We start from the raw sequence: 18,496 nt of genomic DNA on the forward strand, positions 1-18,496 counted from the left end.
CTAAGAAAGCAAGGACAAAACACTGCTGCTGAGGTTCTTACATGTTATTTTTGGCTCCCAAATAGATGCCCAAGTGATGTGAACTACAAGTTTCAAAAGCTCTGTACTGCTGGAATATACTGAGCATGTGCAAGATATGGAAAAAGGGGGAAATCAGCTTGGAGGTGGGCTTTGGTTTTAGTGCTGCATGCTAAACATGATACAATTTGGACCTACAGATGTTGTAAAATTGCAACCCCCATTAGCCAAGACAGCCAACAGCTCACATATTTCTAATAGACAGGACAGGAGTGAGCACAGAGGAGAGCTAGTCTCGCCCTCACTTGATGGACTTTCTCCAAGCCTGTGCTTCAGCTGGGACAAAGATAATGCTGCAGCCAAACAGGATTATGTTCTGGATGGTCTGGGGACCCCTTGTGGTCTTTTTTTTTCCCTTATAAGCCATGATTTCTATAAAAAGGAGATTTTTTATGAAGTGTATTTGAAATGTTAAGGTTAAGATGTATAACATATAAAAAGTTTTAGAATCCTCATGTTGTAAGCGCTGCGGAATCTGTAGGCGCTATATAAATAAAATAAATAAATAAATAAATTTGGAGGCAGTGCAACCATGTTGGAACTCTACTACACATATTTATGGAAAGGCTATGAATTTCCCTTATGTGGACCACAGTACTTAACCTAATCAGAACTTTCTTCCATGACCCTATCAAGCTAATCCTAGTATTAGGCTTATGAAGGCTGGGGATTGATGCAGCCCCCCTTCTCTTATCATGAGAACACAATTCACAAGGAAAAGCACCCACTCTGGTAGAAATTGGGAGGTTTGTTAATAATAGCGATAAATACTAACATATAACAGTCTGCAATAGATCACAAGTAGTGTTGCTCACGAATATTCGCAATGCGAATGTTATTCGCGAATATCGCATATTCGCGAATATAGCACTATATATTCGTAATTACGAATATTCGTTTTTTTTGTTTTTTTTCTCACAGTACACATCACAGTGATCATCCCTCTCTGCTTCCAGCTTATGTGGTGTAAAGAAGGCTGTAATACTACTGTGTGAGAATGTGTGTACTACTGTGTGTAATTTTCACATATGCGAATTTTCTGTTATGCTAATTTTCGCATGCGCGAATATTTGCATATGCGAAAATAAAACGGGGATATTACGAATTCGAGAATATTCACGAATATATGACGAATATTCGTCCATATATTCGCAAATATTCACGAATTCGAATATGGCCTATGCCACTCAACACTAATCACAAGTACTTATTTGTAATCGAAATGGGAACTCCCCAGTTCACACAGATCCTCTACATCAAACCGACCAGCCATCAAACAACGTTTGGTACCAAGTTATTCAGTTTTATGCTCCTTTAACCCTTCCTTTCTATTAATTAGAATATTGTTCTTTTTTTTTCCTTTCTTAGTGTTACTATCTATGTCTCCAGGTGACTAGCTACCATTCTTACCCTTGTTAATAGAAACCAATATGTTCAATATCAAATAACTATTGTTAAATTACTTGCATGACTGTTGATCCTGAATTATAAAAACATATTTTAAAATCATCTGGTGCCAGAAAGTACAGATTTGTAAATTACTTCAATTTAAAAATCTTAATCCTTCCAGTACTTATCAGCTGCTGTATGCTCCAGAGGAAGTTGTGTAGTTCTTTCCAGTCTGACCACAGTGCTCTCTGCTGACACCACTGTCCATATCAGGAACTGTCCAAACTATTTTTGAAACGGCCACAAAAGCTGCATCCTGGGAGGCAAAATAAGGTGGCAGGGGGAGGAGGGTGGGGGGGTTCAAGTTTAAAAAAAAAAGAACAGAAATAATTTTACTACAAAGCAGAGCTGCCATTCAGGCAGTTGGAAAGATGACAAGTGATAAATTCTGCAGGAACTCAAAGTGCTCCTTTACTGGCGGTGACCCAGCATTAAAACAAAAAAAAAAAAAGAAAAAGCAAGAAAAGGAGCCAGAAAAGCAGCAGGTCCGACAACAAAAAATTTACATGTTTGTTATAAGGAAAATCCAAACAATAATGCTACATTTCGGCCCATGTATACATTTTTATATGTGTATATGCCAAAGGATGGGATTACTGGCTAAGGCTGCATTCACACTGTGGAATTTCTGAGCGGAATCCGGCTGAAAATTAAGTTAAAGGGGTACTCCGGTGGAATTTTTTTTTTTTTTTTTTTTTTTTTTAATCAACTGGTGCCAGAAAGTTATACAGATTTGTAAACTACTTCTATAAAAAAATCGTAATCCTTCCAGTACTTATTAGCTGTTGAATACTACAGAGGAAATTCTTTTCTTTTTGGAACACAGTGCTCTCTGCTGAATCACAAGTACAGTGCTCTCTGCTGACATCTCTGTCCATTTTAGGAACTGTCCAGAGCAGCATATGTTTGCTATGGGGATTTTCTCCTACTCTAGACAGTTCTTAAAATGGACAGAGATGTCAGCAGAGAGCACTGTGCTTGTGATGTCAGCAGAGAGCACTGTGCTTGTGATGTCAGCAGAGAGCTCTGTGCTTGTGATGTCAGCAGAGAGCTCTGTGCTTGTGATGTCAGCAGAGAGCTCTGTGCTTGTGATGTCAGCAGAGAGCTCTGTGCTTGTGATGTCAGCAGAGAGCTCTGTGCTTGTGATGTCAGCAGAGAGCACTGTGTTCCAAAAAGAAAATAATTTCTTCTGTAGTATTCAGCAGCTAATAGGTACTGGAAGGATTAAGATTTTTTAATAGAAGTAATTTGCAAATCTGTTTAACTTTCTGGCACCAGTTGATTTAACCCCTTAACGATGCAGGACATAAATGTACGTCATGGTGATGTGGTACTTAACGCACCAGGACGTACATTTACGTCCTGAGCATAACCGCGGGCATCGGAGAGATGCCCGGATCATGCGCGGCAGGTCCCGGCTGTGGATCGCAGCCAGGGACCTGCCGGTAATGGCGGACACCCGCGATCCCGCGGATGTCCGCCATTAACCCGTCAGATGCCGTGATCAATACAGATCACAGCATCTGCAGCATCGCATCACTTAGCAGGATGATCGGATCGCCCCCAGCGCTGCCGCGGCGATCCTATCATTCAGCACGGCAGACGGAGGTCCCCTCCCCTGCCTCCGCTGCCTTCCGGTAGTCTTCTGCTCTGATCTGCCTTCCCGCAGACCAGAGCAGAAGATGACCGATAATCAGGGCTCAAGTCCTGCAGGAACTCATGGGAACAGAGTTCCTGCACTTTTTCCACAGCAGGAACGCAGTTCCCATTAGCAGGAGTCCTGCAGGACCAGCCCTTTAATCGGTACTCCGCCCCTAGACACCTTATCCTGGGGGTCCCGCCGCTGGGGACCCCAGCGATCTTGGCTGCGGCACGCCAGACATCCGGTGCACAGAGTGAACTTCGCTCTGTGCCGAATGACTGGCGAAGGGGGGCAGAAGCTTGTGACGTCACGGCCATTTCCCACCGGAGTACCCCTTTAACAGTGCGTCCCATTTACACGGAAGATTTTCCACTACGGAAATTACGCATTCCACAAAAAGAATGAAGATGTCAATTATTTTTGGGGAATTCTGTGGAAGGTCCCATTGAAGTCAATAAGAATTTGAATATTGGCCAGAATCTGTAGGTTTTCTGCAGAAATTCTGCATGAAATTTTGTGCACATTCTGCACAGCATCTGCAAATCCGGAAAAAATAAAAAAAAATCCTTGGTAGAATGGAATCTGAGCAGATGCACATGTGAATGTGTCCTTACTTCCGTTTTCTCTGCTGTTGGACTGCATTTATTTTTTTTTACTAACTATGAACAATGAGCAAGATTCAATGGTTTTTAATTATATGCCAGGTAGCATTTATGTGTATTCAGTGTAATACATATACGTATATATCTGTATAATACCACGCATGTACACATATACATATGTATTTAGTCACAAAAGCATATGTTTATGTATAGATATTGTTTTACATATGTGTTTTTACTATAATATTTATTTCTGTGGATCCAATTAATTGTTTCTGTCTGTTGTCAATGAAAAGCATATTATTACGGAGCAAACTAAACTAAGAAAAACTAAAGCCAAGAAAGCAAAGTCTGGGCTCAATGACAAATAAACACATAAATACAGACTCTAACTTAGAGCACTTTAATATTGCATTACAAATGTCTACAGAATATCAGAGCTGAGTAATGCTGCCATCTATGGGACAAACTGCAAACTGCATCAATAAAGAAGATTTATTCCTACATACACTAAAATTGCTGGAAGACGGGCCTTATTTTCCTGCTTTTCATGCACACACACGGACTGTGCTGTCGCACTGTTAAAAAGAATTAGAGCTGTATGATATTTCTGCTCTTCTTAGAAGTCGCTGCCTAACTCATTGGAATGGCACAATTATACCAAGGTGAAGGCACCGGAATTGTTTAGTTGAAAACATCAATTCTATTAGTTGTAAATGAACAATGACAAATAATGTGCATTGTAGAATTCAATAAAACTCTTTCATTTCACCCGAACCATATCCTCTAAAGCAGTGGTCTTCAACCTGCGGACCTCCAGAGGTTGCAAAACTACAACTCCCAGCATGCCCGGACAGCCATCGGCTGTCCGGGCATGCTGGGAGTTGTAGTTTTGAAACATCTGGAGGTCCGCAGGTTGAAGACCACTGCTCTAAAGTCTCCTTTACTCCAAGTTTCACCAATGCCAATGCAATGTTTCCCTATGTGGAGGGGGAGGCTGTGGCTATTGATTTAGGGCTGTCCTTTTCATCAGACCCAGCTGTTTTTAGAAGTGAAGGCAATTGATTCCCCCATTTCATAGGTGTCGTCTCATACCAGCTGACTATACAGGCCCATTATGTATGATGAACAAATGTTCATATAGCAACCAATTACTCTAACATGGTCATGTGATCACCAGTCTGACAAAAAAAAAAAAAGTTACTGTGCTTAAAGGGGTTATCCACCATAAGGTGATTTTAGTACCCACCTGGCAGACAGTAATGGGCATGCTTACGAGGGACCTGTGCTTGTCTTGGGGCTAAAAGCTCTTAAACTACATATCCCATGATCCCTTGTTTGAAAGGGTGAGGTCACTTTCCTCCCTCCCACACATCAGCCACCCCACCCATTGAAACACAAATGAACTGCATTTCATTTAAAAGACCAGCGTTTTCTGACCAGGGTGCCTCCAGCTGTTGCAAAATTATCTCTCTCCCACCCAGCGGTCACTCCACCCATTGAAGCAAGACAGGTTCCCTTTGCACAACTGACTAGTGAGTCAGGTCTCGACGAACTGCAACCTGGGATTCCGGATACATGAGTAATTTTGTATGCTGTTAAAAATAAATATTGGGAGGAAAATCGCAGAAGAATTGCGAGAAAACCGTCACACACAGGTACAGACACTATATTATGAACTACACTAACTTTACAGCCCCTTTAGCATAGTCAAATAAAAAATAATTCCTGGAATACCCCTTTAAGGGGCACTGAATTCTGCATGGAATTCAGCATGAAAATTCTGCATGAATTTATAGACAATTCACTTCAATGAAATTCCTGCAGCAGAAATTCTGATGTTTGAATGGGCCAGCAGAATCCCATTGAAGTGCATTGGCTATAAATTCATGCAGAAATTTCCTCTCCTCTCTCACCCCACATCTCCTCTGAGGCTGTTCCCCGTAATAATGACAAAAATAGAAATATTGTACCAAAATAGTGAAAAATAGGGTAAAAACATGTCTTTTTAACCACAATTTTAGAAAACTGTTAAAATACCATAAAATGTGTGAAAAATCCATTTAAAATTTAGTGCGTGAACACAGCCTAAAGACTTCAAATCTTCCTAAAACATGTTTTATAGGTAAAATCACTATTGCCTCATGGCAATATTTCCTTGAAAATGAACTTTGAGTTGGAAAATGCATGAAAATTGCATGTAGTGTGAATTGACCCCAAACCGACTTGTGAGTCTAATGTGTTTACCTGGGTGACCTCCAGCACTAACAACCTGAAAAGATGTACAGGTGCAATAATTAAACTCCCCAGTCAAAGCCAGAGGATTCATGGGAAATGTAGGCTGCTATAAGGCTTCTTTCACACTGACATTTGTGCCTGTCAGTGTACCGGCCGTTAGAAGATAACGGGAGAAAAATTTGTGCTTGCAACCTCTTTTTCCCCCGTTATCTTTTGGTGGAATAACGGGAGTCATAACTGACATTATAGGAACCCCATTCAAATGAATGGGATCCTCTTTGCCCGTTATGACTCCTGTTAGGCTCCGTTACAATAACGGACATTAATGGCACTAAAGGTGAAAAAAAAAGAGCCCATAAAGAGGTACTCTGGTGTAAAACTTTTATTTATTTATTTATTTATTTTTTAAATCAACTGTGGCAGAAAGTTAAACAGATTTGCAAATGACGTATATTAAAAAAATCTTAATCCTTCCAGCACTTATTAGCTGCTGAATACTACAGAGGAAATTATTTTATTTTTGGAACACAGTGCTCTCTGCTGACTTCTGTGTCCATTTTAGGAACTGACCAGAGCAGCATATGTTTGCTATGGGCGATTTTCTCCTACTCTGGACAGTTCTTAAAATGGACAGTGATGTCAGCAGAGAGCACTGTGCTCGTGATGTCAGCAGAGAGCTCTGTGTTCCAAAAAGAAAATAATTTCTTCAGTAATATTCAGCAGCTAATAAGTACTGGAGGGATTAAGATTTTTTAATCAAAGTAATTTACAAATCTGTTTAACTTTCTGTTAAAAAAAAAGTTTTCCACCGGAGTACCCCTTTAACGTCCGTTTGTAACAGAGCCTCACACGTAGTGTGAAAGTAGCCTTAATAATTTCAAAGATTATATGCGCATCCAACATGTAGCCTATCCTATGCCTACCACATCAGCTAACACAGGTAAGGAGAAGGAATACACAAGAACCTATATATTTTTCTCTAATAACCTATGCGGCACTATGTAAGCAAAAAAAAAATAAAAATTGCTGGAATGCTTCTTTTAACCCATTAAGGACGCAGGGTGTACCTGTACGCCCTGGTCCCATTACTGGTGTTTGAAGCGTACTCACGAGTTGAGCAAGCTTCATACCCGGTGGGTACTGACTACTATCAGCAGCTACGACCCAGGGTTAATGCCACGAAGTCCCGAATAGCTGAGGATGGCAGGAGGACCCGTACCTGCCTCCTCACCATCCGATCGTTGCTTTGAAGCTCCCAGCCAACCATGGAGGGCTGATGCAGCAGAGCACTGACAACAGTAATCAATGCTATACCATGGCATAGCATTGAACAGTGTATGCAATCAAAAGACTGCATAATATAGCCCCCTATGGGGACAATTTTTTTTTTAAGTGTAATAAAATTTTTTTTTATAAATGTGAATAAGCCTCTCCCCTAATAAAAATTGTGCATTTTTTGGTCACTTCATATACCATCAACATTTTTTATAAAAAGCGATTAAAAAGCCCCATCAAAACTAAAATGGTACTGATAAAAACTACAGACTACGGCCCAAAAAAAGATATAGGGGTCAGAAGATGACAGTTTTAAACATACTAATTTTGGTGCATGTAGTTATAATTTCATTTAAAAAGTAAAATAAAATAAAACCTACATACATTGGGTATCCTTGTAACCATATGCCTCTACAGAATAAAGATAAGGTGTCAATTTTACTGAAAAGTGCACTACGAAGAAACGGAAGCCCCCATAACTTACAAAATGGTGTTTTTGTTTTTTAATTTCACCCCAAAGGTTTTTTTTTGTTGTTTTGCCGCAGATTATGTTTTAAATAAGTGATGTCTTTACAAAGTAAGATTGGTGGTGCCAAAAACAAGCCCTTATATGGGTCTGTAAGTGCAAGATTGAAAGTGTTATGATATTTAGAAGAGGAGGAGGAAAAATTTAAAGTGTAAGAACTAAAATTGACCGGGTCCTTAAAGGGATACTCCGGTGCTAAACATCTTATCTTCTATCAAAACAGGGGTGTGGCAGGAGAGATAGCGGGGGGTCCCCAGCGGCGGGATCCCCGCCATCTAATATCTTATCCCCTATCCTTTTGATGCCAAAATGGGTTCTTAAGGGGTTAACTCATGGATGAATAATTTGTGAACAATTAGTATAATGCAGTCAAGAAATTCAGCACCAGAACCAAGTCCAGTACATAATACATTAGCAGTATAAAGCTTGGTCCAGCAAAGAATGTACAATTTAAAGTTTTTATTGTAGTGAAGTAAAACATAAGACACCAGGCATGGTAAAAGGAAGTAATTAATGTATAATTTAGGGAGATGAACACCTGCAAAGCGTCACATGACTTCCTTTTACCATACTTGATGTTTGATTTTACTACAATAAAAACTTGAAATTGTAAGTTTTGCACTGGACCGTTGTTTCTGTCGTCTATCTGCATTAGGTGCCTGCCCAGCACTTTCCAGAACACAGAAAGGTTAATGGGGTTATCCACCATAAGGTGATTTTAGTATGTACCTGCCAGACAGTAATGGACATGCTTGTCTTGGGGTTAAATGGCTATTTTGTGAGAGTACCATAAGGCTGTGGCTATTTTTTTGTCAACTGGCAATTCCCTGTTGGAGTTTTTTTCTGTTAAACTACAAATCCCATAATTCCTTGTTTGTAAGTGTGATGTCGTTTTTCTTCCTCACACACATCAGCCATCCCACCTATTGAAGCACACCTGTGCTGCCTTCAATGCAATAGACCAGTGTTTTCTGACCAGGGTACCTCCAGCTGTTGAAAATTCCACCCATTTAAGCAATGACAGGCTCCCACTGAACACCTGACTAGTAATGTAATGTCTCTGTCCACACTGCAACCTGGGAAAACCTGAGACGACACTGTTGTATGCTGTTAAAAATAAATGTAGGGGCAAAAATCACAGAAGACCACCGTGAAACACAGATAAAGACACTATATTATGAACTACACTAACTTTACAGCTCCTGTAGCATAGTCAAATGGTCAAATAGCCAAATGGTCATAGTCAAATAGTCATACCCCTTTATAGGGGTACTCCGCTGTCCTGTGTCGGAAGCTCCGCTCCCCAGCGTCCGGAAGTTTTTTGTTCTGAACGCTGTGTGCGGGCTTCCGTGTTCAGGGCTGGCCCTCGTGACGTCACGCCCGCCTGCCCCCTCAGCGAAAGTCTATGCGAAGGGGGCGCGATGGCCGTGACATCACGAGGGGTAGTGCTGAACACAGAAGCCCGCACACAGCGTCCGGAACAATAAACTTCCGGACGCTGGGTAGCGGAGCTTCCGACTCAGGGCAGCGGAGTACCCCTTTAAGAAGTATGGAGCTGGAAACACAGTTTGTCAGTATAAGGCTAGGTTTCCACAAAGGTTTTTTGTGGAGTTTTTTTTATAAACTGCCACTGCAGTTTTTGAGCCACAGTCAGAAGTGGATCCAGTTGGAAGGAGAAGTGTAAGTCCTTTCATTATATTTCCCATTCCTTTTAAAACACTTCTGATTTTGGCTTCAAAACTGCAGAAAACATGCCAGAAAAAAAACCTGTGTGGAAACTTAGCCTTAAGCTTGTTACATAAAAAGTTCAGAAATTCTAGTCATACAATATTAGAACAAAGCTTAAAGGGGTACTTCAGTGAAAAACAATTTATATCATATCAACTGGCTCCAGAAAGTTAAACAGATTTGTAAATTACTTCAATGAAAAAATCTTAATCCTTCCAGTACTTATCAGCTGCTGTATGCTCCAGAGGAAGTTATTTCCTTTTTAAATTTCTTTTCTGTCTGACTACAGTGCTCTCTGCTGACACCCCTGTCCATGTCAGGAACTTCAAATCCTCATAGCAAACTTCTGCAGCTCTGGACAGTTCCTGACATGGACAGAGGTGTCAGCAGAGAGCACTGTGGTCAGACAGAAAAGAACAACTCAACTTCCTGTGGAGCATACAGCAGCTGATAAGTACTGGAAGGATTAAGATGTTTAAATAGAAGTAATTTACAAATCTGTTTAACTTTCTGGCACCAATTGATTTAAAGAAAATAGTTTTCCACTGGAGTACCCTTTTAATATATAAACTAGATATCATAATCAGGCACAATACGTAAGTAAGGAATCAGAGCCAAACTAAGTAAAGAAATACTGTATCACATCCAAACACAGTAAATAAATATAGCACTGAACTAAGCAAAAGTTATAAATATGATATAGAAATGAAGTAATATACATTAATGCCAGCCCCAAAACAAGCTCAGTACATTACCATGATTTTAGAACTGAAAAAGAAAAAAAAAAAGGATGGTACCAAAAGTCACATAAATTCATAGCAGTAGAGCAAAGCTGCATACAGGTTAGGCTGCTTTCACACTGTGAAATAGTTCCGTTTAGTAACTTCCGCCAGAAGTTCCGTCACTATATCAGGGAAACCCGGCCGTTACAAAACCCCTGATGGCAGTGACTAAATTGCATTGCAGCCTATGGGGTTTTGTAACTGCCCGTTTGCACCCGCATATGCCCGTAATTCATTACGGGCGTTATATAGTGACGGGACATCGTGGCGGAAAAATTACTGCATGCAGTATGCGGGTGCAAACGGGCAGTTACAAAACCCCATAGGCTGCAATGCAATTTAGTCACGGCCGTCAGGGGTTTTGTAACGGCCGGGTTTTGCAGTTGTAGTGACGGAACATGTGACGGAAGTTTGTAAACGGAGAAATTCATAGTGTCAAAAGAGCCTTACACAGTACCAGATAAAAGCTCATGAATACATAAATATGCTATTTGACCCATGTAGAATGTATAATCATAGTACCAGAGGTAAGCTCAGAAGATACATACAGTACCTGGTGGCAGCGTCGGGATATATTTAGAGATTTTTAGTGCTTGCTGGATTTTACCTGTAAGGAAATCTTAGCACTAAAAAGAAATTGCATATATATTCTTGTGTGTAAATTCCATGACAGAGCTCAATGCTGGTTTAAAAGACATACAAAAAGAGTGCAAGACAGTTCTGTCCTCCCCTTCTCCTGTTTTACCTCCTCTGTCTCATCTCGGAAATATGGAGGCATATCGCAAGCATTCCAAGCCTGCACTGGTGGAGCTGTGCCAGGGGTAGTGACCTGGGTGCCGCCTGACACAGCAAGTCCATCCCGCTTTGTGGCGTGCTCTGGTGAAAACCAGCGGCACCTTAGACTCCGCTCCCTGGTACGGTCCCAGTCATCTGCCACACAGGTCCAGCGGATCCACATACACCAGTGTTCCTGTCTTCTGAAACATGAGTGTTACAAAGACTTTACTCCTCCTTATATATTCAGTGTGTGATATTGTAATGTCTGATATTTGTACCCTCAAAATTGTAAAGTGCTGCAGAATTTGTTAAAACTATATACATAAATAAATATTATTATTATTATTACTGTTATTATTATTGTTTGGCCTTTTTCACATATTAGTAAACATCAATTAAATATGGATCCAAAATACGGACATGCTACAAAAGAAATGGCATCAGTATGACATCAACACATTCTGATGTTCTGCCTTCCAGGCAAGAAAGGAAACTACACTTTGAAAAAAGTGATGAAATACCGGTGCAATGCAGATCAAATACAGAACACCTATGGATACATCTATATTTTAATATCTTTCTATAGACTTTAATGGGCATTTTTTATTTGCAAACTGGATAAAAGTTGCACAGGCTGCACACAGGGGCAGATTTAAAAAAAAATTAAAATAAAAGCAATCTAGTTGGTTGCTGTGGAGAACTGCTCCACTTTTCCTCTGCATAGGTTTTGATGAATCTCCCCCATATTTATACACCCATGTGAATAGCCCCATAGATTAACATTAACTCCCTATTATGGTATCCCCAAAAAAATGGATGTACACTGTAATACAGATGCAAAATATACATATTTATAAGTGGCCTTACACATACAATTTAAACCACATGAAACTGCAGCTCTCAGTATGGTGTGAATGATGGTAAGGATTGTATGAAGTTGTTTTCGCCAAAAATTATGCTACCCATCATTTCACTGCAGACTGGACATTACATCCAGTGACTTCTTCTCTTACTGAAATCATTCTTTCTCCTTTTTAACCCATTTAGCAGAGAGCACCATTATAACTGATCTCTACAGAGCTCACCATCCAGATTATTCCTAACAACGCAAACTCCTCTGTCTGCTAACCGCTTTACCAGTTTTACCACCTTCAATTAAAGCTAGCCTGCTGTCCTTAAATGGGGTTCCTGGTCTCAAAAAAATATATATATTACACCCCACTGAATGCCATAGGACCAGTACTTCCACCTGTGACTCCTCTGTACAGTGATGTACTACACATGATCATAGAGCCCATTGATTGGCTGCAGCATTAAATGCACAATGTACTGACAATGTAACCCTTCCAGTAGGGAAACCAGAGAGGTAGAGAGTTGATTACAGGTGTTTTATTTATTTTTCACTCCATTACAGCCCATAGCCAACTTTTTAGATCCTAAAACCCCTTTAAAGAGTTGTCCAATTTAGAAACCCCATTTTTAAATAGAGGAGGGTCTTTTTTTCAGGATTCCCATCTCTTGGTCATAGTCAAAGGTGGTTACAAAGAGGGTTTCTCACTCTTGAGAAACAATTCTGTCTTATCCTGCTTTATACAGATAGGCCCAGCTCCCTTGGCCCTGGGCCATATTCTCCCACAAGAACAGAATAACAGCAACAGAGGTAACCACAGATCCAAAAATATCACCTTTCATTGAGTACCTATAGGCTTTTGCCTGGAAGCAGTGGTGCTGTATAACAGCTAGGCTTGGGAGTGCTCTGTTGTGGCAGTGGGTGCCATGCAGTGCTGCATCAATGGCTGGGGCTGCATATAGCCATATAGTGGTGGAGTTTTCTCACTTTGGCTATAGATATCTATGGTGCACACTGCATGCGACTTGTAGTTATTATGGCCCAGTATGGGAAGTGAGGGGGTTTGTGCGTGGCCTCTGCCTTATAGAGTACTGACCCCACTTAAAACAGGTGGTCATAAAATTCAAAGAGGGTTCATATGTAGTGTTCGATTAAAATATGTACTAAGAATCTCATGTTCATTTCTTTAAAAAAAACATTGCTTAGTAGCAACAGATCACTGTAAAAAAACATGTGCGGTACATGCCTTTTTCGAATAGTGAATTATTTACTATGAATAAGCACAGTGGATGGCTTAACAAAATGTGAGTGTTAAGTGTCCAAATGGGGGGTGGGGGGGGGAGGGGTGTTTCTTTCAAAACTCATAATTCATTAAATAATTAATACAGATGCCAGTAAATATGAATATAGACTTCCCAGAAGCAATATCAGGTATATGTAGAGGATACATCAGCGAGCGTTGAGAACAGCTTAGCTCCAGGGTTCTCTTTTCTACTAAATGTAAAGCTCTAGCAGTCCAAATGCAGAATACAATCGTTACTAATTATTTCCAGTCAATAGAAAACAGCACTGACATCTGTCACATGTGCACTTTGACATAATAGGGGTCAGTGCTGATCGTAAATCTTTCAGTCTCCCAATCTCCAGTTACATTCTTAGTGGCTAGGCCTGTCTGTCTCTGCCACAGCCTCTCCCAAGGATCTTGTTGGCAGCACTTAATTTATGCGCCATAAATGCTTATTTCCACCCCATTCCATCAATGAGGCACACAGGAGCTGGGCTCTACTGAATGTCACTAAAGTTCTAGGCATTGTGTGATTGTGAGAATGTTATGTGTGAAATATAAATGTTATTATAAGATTTTACACTTTTGGCATAGTCATGGCAACATTACAAAGTTTTAAATGCATGGTCCCCATTTCTTTACCCTGTATCTGTTGAAAACTGGAGTATAACGGGGATTATGTGTGTAATGTATTATGCTTTTTTTTATGGTGCCATAATGTAGCGTCCCAAAACTCTATTCTGAGGTCGGGTTTTGGTTTTATCCCATTCACTTCATATTCACTCTAATATTTCTCATGTTTTTTCTATTGTGATTTACTTTTTTCTATTTGAACCAGCAGGCACTGCAATGGTTGCAAAAGGGTAACACCTACACTACATTCAGCTGCATAAATTTGGCAACACTGCCATCTACCTACACTTTTGTATTACTGTTTTAGATAGCATATAGCTCGGAACATTCTAGAATGCAGGAAGGACATATGTTAGTTAGCCCCCATATAAACCCACTACAACTGAGAAATAGGGAAAAGTTGAGATGACACAGAGAGCATATGTATTAGCTGTTCTCTCCCTGTGGGGGGGGGGGGTTAGTCCTAGTCAGGCCACTGTAATCCAAAGACCACTTGAGGCCTAAGGCTTCTGCATTTAAGTAAAACTGTTCTACCAGGTTAGAACCCTAGTCCAGAACGTCAGAAGAAGCATCAACTTTAACCTTTCTAGACCAGTCTGTGGTGAGAAAACATGCTGAGTAAGGACTTCATAGCAAATATTCTAGGCCCTTTTTGTAGGCCTCCAGGTCAGTCCTAGAGACCAGTAGTGGCCAAACTAGGCCTTGTAATCTGCATCGCACATTCTCATGTTTGGAAACATTTTTTCATTAAAGCAGCTTATTGTTTAAGTGACACAGCACAGACCTCACATAACTATTGGGCATAGGACAGTCCTATTTCTTCCCTCATTACAGAACCTGTGAGCCTGTCACCAACATTGAAAAAGGTACATCTACATTTTTAGGGCAAGAAGGGATGGCAAAGCTCACAATACCTCACCCAAGTACACTGAAGGTAACTGGAAATATCACCAATATACGTGTGCACAATGGAAAAGAGTAATAGAAAATACAAAGGCAGTCCTCAAAGTGAGCTTGTCTGGAACAGTAGAGAGAAATGGTTATAGGAAGAAATAATGTGGTGGGAATAGATGCAATGTTAAGAATATTCAAACTATGCTGTAAAGTTAATTGTATGTAAACAATGTTAGAAATAATAAAGACAGTAATTTATAAAATATACAATATAAAACAAGGCAAAATGAAGGCAAACCACAGGGCCAAGTAGTTGCCTAAATAAATATAAAGGTAAGATAAAATAGTAACGACTTCATATGGACTGTCTTTCACAGTATATAGATTAAAGGGGTTAACCACCATAAGGTGATTTTAGTACTGTGGTGACTTGGGGGGGAGGGGGGGGGTGTATGGCAGTTGGGGTGTTGCTGGGAGGTATATCACGGTTATAATTAACTCTTGTCAGTAGTGATGCCAGGGTGAGGGTTAAATGCTGTATGGCTTGGCCTATCGTCACCCTTCCCAAGAGTGATAGGTAGATGCAGAATAAAGTATTGTCCACAACCAGAGCTTTGCTGAAAATTTGCATAAACTTTACTGAAGATTTTCTGTAACATGCGAATACAGGAACAGTCGTTATGACAAAGTCTATATGCAGCTTAGCTGAGATTGACGTATGGTTGGGACTTTTGTAAGTTCTTTAGCTTAGTAGGATTTAATATGCGCAGATCTGCTGGATTTAGGGTTATGTTTAGGTCCAGGGTCCTTGCTAGAAGTAGTGGGGAAGTTTTAAGAACTCGCTGTTTCGGTTCAGGTCAAGGCCGGCAGGCTTTGGCCTAGTAGCAGTCATTGTAAGTTGCGGAGGTCTGTCCTCATGAAGTGTCAGCAACCCAAGAGCAAAGCGATGCTGCTTGATTTGCAGCGCAGGAACAAGAGCACAAGAGAGCGTCTATTGGCTGCAGCTCCCTTGTATGGGCAGGGGCTGGCCGTTTTAGGATTGGTCGCCACCATCTGTCAATCAGCTTTACAAGGCATTGTGGGTATTACATCACCCAGAACCTCCAAAGGTACTTTTACCTACCATAGAGACTAAACTACAGTCACATGACCCGCAGGCCCTGTGACGCTATGCAAGGTAAGTATACACTTTCTATACAGTATTTACATTTATTTTAGAAATATATTAACTATATGAGGGGTGACTAGGGGATGACTAAAGAAGTGGAACCCCACAGTTACTAGAAACTCTGACCTTGGGGACCCCCAACCAAGGTACGGCATGCAACACGGCACCGGGACACCACAGTACGTACATGGCAGACAGTAATGGACATGCTTAGGAAGGATCTGCGCTTGTCTTGGGGCTAAATGACTATGTTGTGATATTACCATAACACGGTGGCTAGCTTTTTGTCAACTGGTATTTCCTGCCTGAGTTCTTCTTTTTTTGCCTACAAATCCCATAATTCCATTTTCCTTCCTCCCACACATCAGCCACCCCACCCATGAAACATAAATGAGCTGCATCCATTCAAAAGACCTGTTGTTTTCAATCAGGGTGCCTACAGCTGTTGCATTAGTTGCAGATTGATCTCTCTCCCACCAAGCGATCGCTCCACCCATTGAAGCAGACAGGCTCCCTGTCATCAGCTGACTAGTGAGTCAGGTCTCGGCCGCATTGCAATCTGGGAAAAATCAAGACAACAGACAACAGTCATTTTGTATGCTGTTAAAAATAAATATTGGGGTGAAAATCACATAAGAATTGTGAGAAAACCATAACACACAGGTACAGACACTATATTATGAACTACACTAACTTTACAGCTCTTGTAGCTAGAGATGAGCGAACTTTTAAAAAATTCTATTCGGCCGATTCGCCGAATTTTCCGGAAAAGTTTGTTTCAATCCGAATTTTTTTGCAGTGAATCTATATTAAAAAAGGCTATTTCTAGCCCACATACAGCCTCTATAGGGGTATTGAACACTTTGCTGTGTTCTAAAACGCATATGGAGTGTGCTGGGTTAGTGAAATAATACTGTTATTCAGAATAACATGCAGATTACCGGCATCGCTTTTAGAATCACTGCCGCACAGCAGCACAATGACAGAGCCTGGTGGTGGCATCAGTGTCAGGAGACCATATAGTGACTGAATGACAGCGTGGAGGTGTTGGCAGCATGAGGAGACCATTTAGTGGCTGAATGGCACAGCGTTGAGGTGTTGGCAGCATGAGGACACCATATAGTGGCTGAATGACACAGCTTGGATGAGGTTGAAGCATGAGGACACCATATAGTGTCTCAATGACACAGAATGGAGGTGTTGGCAGCATGAGGACACCATATAGTGGCTGAATGGCACAGTGTGGAGGTGTTGGCAGCATGAGGACACCATATAGTGGCTGAATGACACAGCTTGGATGAGGCTGAAGCATGAGGACACCATATAGTGGCTCAATGACACAGAATGGAGGTGTTGGCAGCATGAGGAGACCATATAGTGGCTTAATGACACAGCATGGACATGTTGGCAGCATGAGGACAGCATATAGTGGCTGAACGACACAGCTTGGATGAGGCTGAAGCATGAGGACACCATATAGTGGCTGAATGACACAGCATGGAGGTGTTGGCAGCATAAGGACACCATATAGTGGCTGAATGGCACAGTGTGGAGGTGTTGGCAGCATGAGGACACCATATAGTGTCTGAATGACACAGTTTGGATGAAGCTGAAGCATGAGGACACCATATAGTGGCAGAATGACACAGCATGGAGGTGTTGTCAGCATGAGGAGACAATATAATGGCTTAATGACACAGCATGGACATGTTGGCAGCATGGGGACACCATATATTGGCTGAATGACACAGCATGGACATGTTGTCAGCATGAGGACACCATATAGTGGCTGAATGACACAGCTTGGATGAGGCTGAAGCATGAGGACACCATATAGTGGCTGAATGACACAGCATGGAGGTGTTGGCAGCATGAGGACACCATAGTGGCTGAATGGCACAGTGTGGAGGTGTTGGCAGCATGAGGAGACCATATAGTGGCTTAATGACACAGCATGGACATGTTGGCAGCATGGGGACACCATATAGTGGCTGAATGACACAGCATGGAGATGTTGTCAGCATGAGGACACCATATAGTGGCTGAATGACACAGCTTGGATGAGGCTGAAGCATGAGGACACCATATAGTGGCTGAATGACACAGCATGGAGGTGTTGGCAGCATGAGGAGACCATATAGTGGATGAATGGCACAGCCCGGAGTTGCCAGCAGCATGAGTAGGCACTAGGCCTTCACAATCCCTAAGATTAAAAGATGAATTAAGAAATTTAAACCGAAGATTTTGGATAGCGGGTGCTACCTATGAGAACATTTGAAATTACCAGACCCAGGCCCCACAGCGGCATCAGTAACCCATATATTGCCTGAATGACACAGCCTGGAGTTGGCTGATGCACAAATTCACATCAGGGCTTCACAATCCCCCCCAAAAAACACCACAATTTTAGAAATTTTTGAAAAAGATTTTGGATAGCAGGTGCTACCCATGAGAAAATTTGAAATTAACAGACCCAGGCCCAGCAGCACCATCATTTTTTTATTTGAAATTTAAAACAACCTTTGTGTGTCCCGGACCCCAGCGTGTGGGTACGAAGGACCAAATCCAA

This window comes from Hyla sarda, chromosome 2, assembly GCF_029499605.1.
Source record: "Hyla sarda isolate aHylSar1 chromosome 2, aHylSar1.hap1, whole genome shotgun sequence".
NCBI classification, from domain to species: Eukaryota; Metazoa; Chordata; class Amphibia; order Anura; family Hylidae; genus Hyla; species Hyla sarda.